Here is a 9214-nt window from a genome sequence, read left to right as displayed (position 1 = left end):
AGAAGTGTGTTCTAGTTGAGCGGAATCAAGATTTAGATGAGAATTGCGGAATGTAAACTTGCATGAATTAAAGAGCGAGAAGCTAAATTGCTGAAATTAAAAGGGGATAGGGGTGATAGCATGAATTTAATTGCAGAATGTAAAGAGAAAGTGGTAGATCAGAAATGGGGAATTCATTGGGTTTCAGGAGATATTGAGATCTCCGAATCAAAACATTTTTATCCCTTCCTCAACCAATGCATTCATTGAATTTTGCTTGGCAATCTTATATGATTGGATCCCAATCCCTTGGTTTAAATGGTCATAAGACGAGATGATGCTCGATCACTGATTATACCACACAGTTTCATGAACCACAATTTGGTAGGATTACATGTCACAATATCCATCCAAACCCCAATCCAATTCACTTTGAGAAAGCTTCTCTAGCGTGAATCCTCCATTCCTTTCCCAAGGTTCCGAAGGATTCCAATTATGGATAGTTTCTTTCCCAAGACAACTAACCAATGGAATTAGATCGAGAAACTTTCTAACAAAATTCAAGAGAAAAGATTGAAGAAGAAGATAAAAACTATTATTGATTCATTGAATTACAATAGAGCTCCCTAACCCAATGAAAGGGTTTTAGTGAGTCATAGCTCTCAATTCAATTACAAAAAGTATGAAAACTAGAAAAATGATCCAAAAGTCCAAAAGTTCAAGGTCCTTTCTAACTTAAATTCTATCCTATTTATACACTTTCTAAATTGAGCTTCTGTTGTGTTTCTTGGGCTTTGAGGCCTTTCCTTGATTTTCTTTTGCTTTGGGTTTATGATCCATAATCCTGATGAGGCTGCTGATCCAATTCTGTAACATTCATTGAGAAAACTTAGTGATAAACAAGTAATGACACATGACTCAACAAATTGAAATTCCAAACTCATCAATTCTTCAGGCCCAATCCCATAAACCATGATATTTAATTGGGTTTCATACCAGAGTACGTTTAAGTTAATGTTTGTGCTCAAATGCTAACTTAAACTGCAAAATTCTTTGGCCCAGAAACCTTTTCAATAGTGGCGTTTAAGTTGTAGTTTAAGCTTCAGTTTAAGGTTAAACTGAAGCTTAAACGTGGAAATGGAAGAAAGCAACCCAGGAGTGTGAAATGTCGAACACGTTTAAGCTTCAGTTTAAGGTTAAACTGAAGCTTAAACGTGGAATTGAAGAAAGCAATCCTAGAGGGTGAAATGTCGAACACGTTTAAGCTTCAGTTTAAGGTTAAACTGAAGCTTAAACGTGGAATTGAAGAAAACAATCCTGGAGGGTGGAATGGTCGAACACGTTTAAGCTCCAGTTTAAGGTTAAACTGGAGCTTAAACGTGGAAATGAGAAAGCAACCCTGGAGGAGAAGAATAGTCGAACACGTTTAAGCTCCAGTTTAAGGTTAAACTGGAGCTTAAACGTGGAAATGCTCCCTGGTGGGGAATTGGGTCGAACACGTTTAAGCTCCAGTTTAAGGTTAAACTGGAGCTTAAACGTGGAAATGCTCCCTGGTGCAATTCTCATTCTGGCGTTTAACTTCCAGTTTAAGGTTAAACTGGAAGTTAAACGCCACTTTCAGCTTTTCCCAGCTTTCATGATTCTGGCGTTTAAGCTCCAGTTTAAGCTTAAACTGGAGCGTAAACGCCACTTTCAGCTTTATATGGCTTGGCAGTTTAAGTTCCAGTTTAAGCTTAAACTGGAACTTAAACTCCACATGTGATATTCAAGCTTCCTTTATTGATTTTGTTGCTTCCTTGTCTAGCCTCTTCTTCCCTGAAATCATCCAAACAACTGCATCAAAGTCTTGCAAAATTTCATGAGGAATCTTCCATTCATAGCATTCAAGTAATATAACTAAAAACTCATGGAATTTGCATCAAAATCATACTGTTTGGATGGTTCATTGCTTTGTTATTCTTTTAACCATTCTTGGTTACTTTAAGCTCAAGAAAATGCATAAAACAACTAAAACTAACAGAAAAATGCTAGTGAAACTAGCCTAAGATGCCTTGGCATCACAACACCAAACTTAATACTTGCTTGTCCCTAAGCAAGTCCTGAGTTAATTGAGAAGAAAGTATGAAACAGAAAGCAATTACATTGGCTATATTAGCAAGCATTTGAAGTTCATCAGAAGGGTTTTATGCAGAAAGTTGCAGCATCACTTTTTCATTCTTATCAGGTAAGATTATCACTTTTTCATTGCATCCATCAAACACTGCTATGGCCTCTTGTTATTCTTATGTCTTTGGCACTTTTCCCTTCTTTGTTTTTCTTTTTCTTAGAGCTCCTTTGCTCCTTGTTTGCTCAGTGTCATGTGTTGCACAAGCCTTTGGCATTTTCTTTTTCTTATCAGTGCACTACACATATCCACTACAGGCATTTTAGTTCACATTTCTTCTTGAGACGTTGGTGCCCAGCACCTCTTTGTGTGACTAAATGTTTTGTATTTAAGTTGCTCTTGATAATGGACTTTTGGTTGATAATCCCGGGTTAGTTAACCCAAGTTACCAAGTGTTGAAACACTCCTCAGAACCTATTCATCCAAGCATATCCTTAATACATAAACACCACAGGCATTTGTCTCAGAAGTTCAAACCATTGGTGCCTAGCTTATTTTCTCAATTTTTTTCTTTTTGGTTGCCCATTTTCAGTGGCTTTTTCTTCTTCTTTTTCTTTCTTTTTCATGGCCAAAGACCTTTATTCATCAAGATCCATAGACAGTATTCAGACTTCTACACAAAAATGATAATTCTACACTCAATTTCCAGTGATCTGACTTAACAATCAAGCATGCATACCACCACTTAATTCTACTTGATTTGTCACTAAATGAGCCAAGTTACTTTTGTTCACACTTTTCTTTTATTTTTGGAAACAGAACAAGCATGGCAAGCATTTGTTTAAGAAGGTGAAGTTATATCCAAACATCTAGGCATTCACTTTATTCAAAGCAGTAAACCAACACTCATATTAAAAATTTCACATAAAACTCAAATGACTTAAAAAGAAAGAAAGCTCATAAAGACAATTCACAAACTATTATTTGCTTATTAAGGAACAAGACCACCTTTCATTTGTTGCTTGGTTCTTTTTGATTCTTGGGGTCCTGCTTCTTCTTGCTTCTTACCTCTTTTTGACCACTTGTACTTCCTTTGTCTTTTCTTATGAGCTTTGTCCAAAATCCAGCTTTTTTCATTGTTTCTTCCACTCCTTTCTCAAGGATCACTGCCTTGTTCATTTCTCCTTCTTTCCTCCCTTTGAAATACTCATCAAAAGCTGGGAATGCTGGGTCCATCTTGTGTAGATGTTCCCCTATGTAGTTAAGCTTGATTTGAGAACTGATGTTGTAATCAGCTTGAACTGCATATCTTGCATTCTGCAAAGTGGTGGCTTCCTTGATTGCCAAGATATTGACATCTTGGTGTTGGCATATGTGGCTGAGGGATTCCTGTAATTGTAAATTCTGTTCCCTTTGCAGATCTAGGAATCTTGATTCAAAGTTCCTTTGCATGTCCATCATTTTTAGGTGAAAGTCCTCTTGCCTCTCCTGAGACCTCATGTATTGTTGAGACATTCCTTCTATGATTTCCTGCATTCTGCTCATATCCATGGGGTCTCTGGGAACTTGTTGCCTTCTTTCTGGATTTCCTTGCTCTTCTTGCTCTTCTTCTCCTTCTTGCTCTGCTTCTTGCTCTGCTTCTTGTTCCTCTTCTGCTTGTTGCCCTTCTTCATTTCTTCTTTTTGTATGTCTTGGAGCAATTGGGCCAAGAGTCATTCTGTGAGCAGCTATGGCCATTCCAGGATGTAGCCAATTAGGTCTTGCATCTTCAAGTGGTACTTGGGCCTCGATGCATAGTCTGATGATGGTGCTAGGGAAGTGGAGCTAGGAGTCAGGGTCACTTTTCTCACTAAACTCTTGTATCTGTTCAGCAATGAGTTTATGAACTTTGATCTCCCCTCCCATCATAATGCAATGTAGCAAGATGGCTCTTTTAGGGACTATTTCTGAAGAGTTTGCAGTGGGTAGGATGGATCTCCTAACTATTTCATACCACCCTTTAGCTTCAGGTGTTAGGTCTCCCCTTCTCAAGACTCTTGGAGCCCCTCTTGTTTTTCTCACCCATTCAGCTCTGATGGCACAAAGGTCTTCAGCAATAGTCGAATAGTCAGGTTCTCCTATCATCCTCTCCTCATAACTTGCTTGGCTGAAACGTATGTTTTTCAGGCCAAGAGTTTTCATGATTGCCTTGGGGCTGAAGTCAACTTCCACCCCTCTCACATAGCTTTTGTATGTGGGTTCCACGGTTGGATCCTCCCTCACTGCATTTGCATAAAACTCCTTCACCAGGTTGATGTTGATTTTAGTGATTGGCTTAGTCAGGAGCTCCCACTTCCTCTTTTTGATCTTCTCCCAAACACTTGGGAACTCATCCTTTTCAAGGTCAAAGGGAATCTCAGCTAGTATCCTTTTAGGTCTCATCCATTCGGCCTGAATCTCATGGAAAACTAATTTGTATTTCCATGCATCAAATTCCCTTTCCTCCTCCATTGGCTGCTTGTCTTTTCTTCTTTTGTGGCTAGATGAGGCTGCCATTGGTTCTTTAGTTTTGGAGAGTAACAAGCTAAGGTTGACAAGGTGAAGTAAGCAAATGTTGTTAGGAGTGTGGTGAGGTTGTTTTCGGCAAGAGGTAGTTATGCTATGATGAAAGAATATGTGCAAGAAGGAGATTTGGTGGTGTGGAACTCGTTCCCCAATTGGTTCTTTATAGTGCATGCAAGTGAAAAATGGACGGCTAGGGTGATTTGTGAAGGATGGCTTGATGGTAAATATATGAATTAAGGAGAAGGACGAATTGCTTTTAACTTTCTTGGAAGTATTCTGGGTGTATTAAGTTGTACATGTAGCTATCTTTTCATGCAGAACTTCCTTTTCCCATGTGTTAGTTTCAAAGACTTGTGAACTCCCTTTTTGACCAAGACCGTACCTCCCCCCTTTGTCTTTTTCATCCATTCTTATCTTTACTTTTGTACCTGCACAAACAAACAAATTTGCTATCATTTTTTTCGGTCCATGTGAATAATGAATAGCACTTGCACATGTTTTTCATTCTTTTTGAATTGTAAATCAATGATTGACTTCATGAGCTTATAGCCGTGACCTTTGTATGTATGCACACTTATTACTGGACACCAAACTTAGTGTTTGGTAATGTCTCCTGATGACATGAAATCCATGTTGGTTGTCCTTAATGAATGTGCATAATTCTAATAAATCATAGTCACTTTGGCTCTTTGATCCTAAACAATTTTACTACCTAAAGTAATTGAAATCAAAGTATTAGAACATGCAAATGGTATACTTGTCATGAATTTCTAAATCCAGAGGAACTTCTTGCTTTTCATTAACTGTGTTCAAAGAGGAACACCAAACTTAATGTTTGGTTGTGCACCTTGAATGAAGGATTGAATACAATTTGAATAAGATTTGGGGGTGCCTTCAGGCACACCAAACTTAGAGACCAATTGTATTTTACATGTAATGTTTAGTGCACCTTATCAACAGTTGTCCTGAGGATTCAAGTTCATGCATAAGAAACCATGCTTTATTAGATGCAGAGCAAAACAATAAAGAGTAAGGATACTAAAACATGGGTTGCCTCCCATGAAGCGCTTCTTTAACGTCACTAGCTTGACTATTGTCCCTTGTTAGGGTGGATTGTAGTGCTTGATGTCCTCTCCTCTTACTATGAAAACGTCCCCATTTGATTCCTTCATGATTTCCAAATGTTCCATAGAAAGAACTTTCCTGATTGTGAACACTTGAGGGAGCTGGGAAGGAATGGTTTTGAGGCCAGGTGGGATTGGCAGATAATGACTTGATATCACTTTATCTCCCGGAGAGAAACCTTCAGTGGGAATTTTCTTGTTTCTCCACCCTCTTGGCAATTTCTTTACAATTCTTCCCTCTCTCTTGAGGATTTCTTCATTGACCCTTATACCAGGAGGATCCTTCTGAGCTGTTTCTATTGATTCTTGTGGCTTTAACTCTTACAATTCTTGTTTGCCTTCCAAGGACTGTTTCAGAGTTTCAGCTGCTGGATTGCTTTCCTCCAAACACAGATGGCTACTATCATCCTTAGGCTTTTCAAGTTCTGGTTCAGGCTCAGATGCAGGTTTGAAAACATGGAAAATGAGCTGTTCATCATGTATTCTCAAAATTAGCTCTCCTTGTTCTACATCTATGAGCGCTCTAGCAGTGGCTAGAAATGGCCTTCCCAGAATGATAGGGTGTAGGTGGCTTTCCTCCATGTCCAAAATGACAAAGTCTGTGGGGAAGAAATAATTTCCCACTTTCACCAGCACATTCTCAACTACCCCTTCAGCTTGCTTCTGAGTTTTGTCAGCCAGTTGTATGATTACATCAGTGGATCTCACCTCATTCAGTTGTAGTCTCTTCATAAGAGTCAGAGGCATCACATTTATGCTAGCTCCTAGATCACAGAATCCTCTGTCAATTTTTGTTTCCCCTATGATGCAGGGTATATGAAAACTTCCTGGGTCTGTTTTCTTAGAGACTATGTCCTTCTTGATGAGGGCACTGCATTCTTTGTTCATTATTACAGTTTGTCCTCCCTTCAAAACTCTTTTCTTGCTCAGTAATTCCTTCAAGTACTTGATATGTGTAGGCATCTGCTGGAGAATTTCAAGAAAGGGAATATTGATATGGAGAGACTTAAATGTCTCTAAAAACCTTGAATATGTTTTCCCTTTTTCACCTCCTCCTAACCTCTGAGGAAATGGTGCTTTTGGTTGGTATGTTTCCAGCATGCCTTTATTTTGCAGTTCCTTGGCTTGCTCAGTTTCACTTTCCTGCTTAGCTTCTTCCACACCTTCCTTCAAGATTTCTAGCTCCTGTTCTGAGGGTCTGATTCCTTCTTCTTCTGAGACTTCCTTCAATATGGTGATGGCCTTGCATTCTTCCCATCTCACTCCCTTTTGTTCCCCTTTAGGATTCTTTTCTATGTCACTAGGGAACACTGCAGTTGACTTGGGGGCCTGTTGAGATAGCTCTCCTACTCGAGACTCCATCCTCTTGAGTTTTTCACCATGGTTCCTTAAGGTAGATCTCACATCATCCCTAAAGCTTTTCAACTCACTTATGTCCTGACCCATGGTTGCAAGCATTCCTTCTATCCTGTTTAATTGATCTTGAAATTGTTGGTTTGGATTAGGTTGGGCAGGTTGATTATTTTGGCCATGATATGGTGGTTGGGAGTAAGTGTTTTGTGTGGCTTGGTATGATCTTTGGTTGGAGTTTTGGTATGTGGAATTGTTATGTTGGTTGGGGTTGTAAGGTTTGTGGTTTTGTGGTTGGGTTTGCTGGTTTCCCCACCCAAAGTTTGGGTGGTTTTTCCAGCCTGGGTTGTAAGTGTTGGAATGTGGATCATATGGTTGCCTTTGTTGGTTTCCCACATAGTTGGCCTCTTCCCAATCACCTCCTTCAGTGCTTACTTCCTCTTGATCTTGTGTGTGTATTGCAGCCACTTGATTTATTTTTAATTTCCTGGTGAGCTCTGCTAGTTGCTTGGCAAACACCTTGTTTTGGGCTAGAATTGTATCAACATGGTTCAGCTCCATGACTCCCTTAGTGTTGTGTCTCTCTGAAGCATAGTAGTACTCATTCTCAGCCACTGTCTCAATCACTCCAATGGCTTCTTCCACAGTCTTTTTCCTGTTTAATGAACCTCCTGATGAATGGTCTACAGCCTTCCTTGATTCATAAGAAAGTCCATCATAGAAAATATGCAATTGCACCCAGTCATGGAACATGTCTGGTGGGCATTTCCTTGTCAAATCCTTGAACCTCTCCCATGCCTCGTAGAGAGTTTCACCATCTTGTTGTCTAAAAGTCTGAACCTCAGATCGAAGCCTATTGACCTTTTGTGGGGGGTAGAAACGTGCCAGAAACTTGCTTTCCACCTCATCCCAGGTTGTTAGGCTCCCCCTTGGGAATGATTCCAGCCACTTAGCTGCCTTGTCCCTAAGTGAAAATGGGAACAAGAGCAGTTTATAGGCATCTTCCTGGACTCCATTGGACTTCACAGTGTCGCAAATTCTCAGGAATTTTGTGAGATGTTGGTTTGGATCTTCATTAGCACTCCCACCAAATGAACAATGATCCTCCACCAGTGATATTAGTTGTGGTTTGAGTTCAAAATTGTTGGCCTGAATGGGTGGTTTTTGAATGCTGCTACCACAATTCCCAGAGGTTGGGTTTATGTATGAACCAAGAACCCTCCTCTCAGGAATGGCATTGTTTCCATCAGCTCTCTCATGGTTGTGAACTTCTCTATCCATGTTGAGATCTAGAGCTTCCTCAAAATTGTCCTCAGATTCTCCTTTAGATTCTTCTTCTCTCAGTACTCTCTTCCCTCTTGCTTCCCTTTTAAGTTTATGAAGGGTCCTCTCTGGTTCGGTATATGGAGGAGTTGATGTCTCTCCTCTCCTACCTGTCATACAAGAACACAGAACAGGCAACAAACAAGTGAAATACTCTTGGTTAATGGAAGAGTATGGTTAGAGCAGTTGAGGAATTAATTCAAATAGTTAGTGGGTCAGTGAGTTAGTTGCTTGAATTTAAAGGCATAAAGAAAGAAAGCAAGTAACAGAGTGCAGAAATTAAAATTCAACAAGTAAATTGAACTGAATTAACAAAACAAGAAAAATTCTCAATCTAGTTAACTTCCAATTTGAGAATTGTCAATCGAAAACCAATCCCCGGCAACGGCGCCATAAACTTGATAGCTACGATTTTAGGAAATTGCACGATCGGCAAAAATTCCTTCCGGCAAGTGCACCGGTTATCGTCAAGTAAAAACTCACAATAGAGTGAGGTCGAATCCCACAAGGATTGGTTGAGTGAGCAATTCGGATTAGAAGTGTGTTCTAGTTGAGCGGAATCAAGATTTAGATGAGAATTGCGGAATGTAAACTTGCATGAATTAAAGAGCGAGAAGCTAAATTGCTGAAATTAAAAGGGGATAGGGGTGATAGCATGAATTTAATTGCAGAATGTAAAGAGAAAGTGGTAGATCAGAAATGGGGAATTCATTGGGTTTCAGGAGATATTGAGATCTCCGAATCAAAACATTTTTATCCCTTCCTCAACCAATGCATTCATTGAATTTTG

General features: G+C 39.5%; 1 non-coding gene across 1 annotated transcript; it reads left to right on the top strand.

The window, feature by feature from the left end:
• The first annotated feature begins 7852 nt into the window (after nt 1-7852).
• On the top strand, nt 7853-7956 carry LOC112716956 (small nucleolar RNA R71). Its single transcript, XR_003160531.1, has one exon. It is a non-coding gene; the product is annotated as a small nucleolar RNA R71 (small nucleolar RNA).
• Nucleotides 7957-9214: the final 1258 nt, after the last annotated feature.

This window comes from Arachis hypogaea, chromosome 1, assembly GCF_003086295.3.
Source record: "Arachis hypogaea cultivar Tifrunner chromosome 1, arahy.Tifrunner.gnm2.J5K5, whole genome shotgun sequence".
Taxonomy (NCBI): Eukaryota; Viridiplantae; Streptophyta; class Magnoliopsida; order Fabales; family Fabaceae; genus Arachis; species Arachis hypogaea.
Note: the sequence above shows the minus strand (reverse complement) of the source record. Positions and strands in the feature narration are given on the sequence as shown.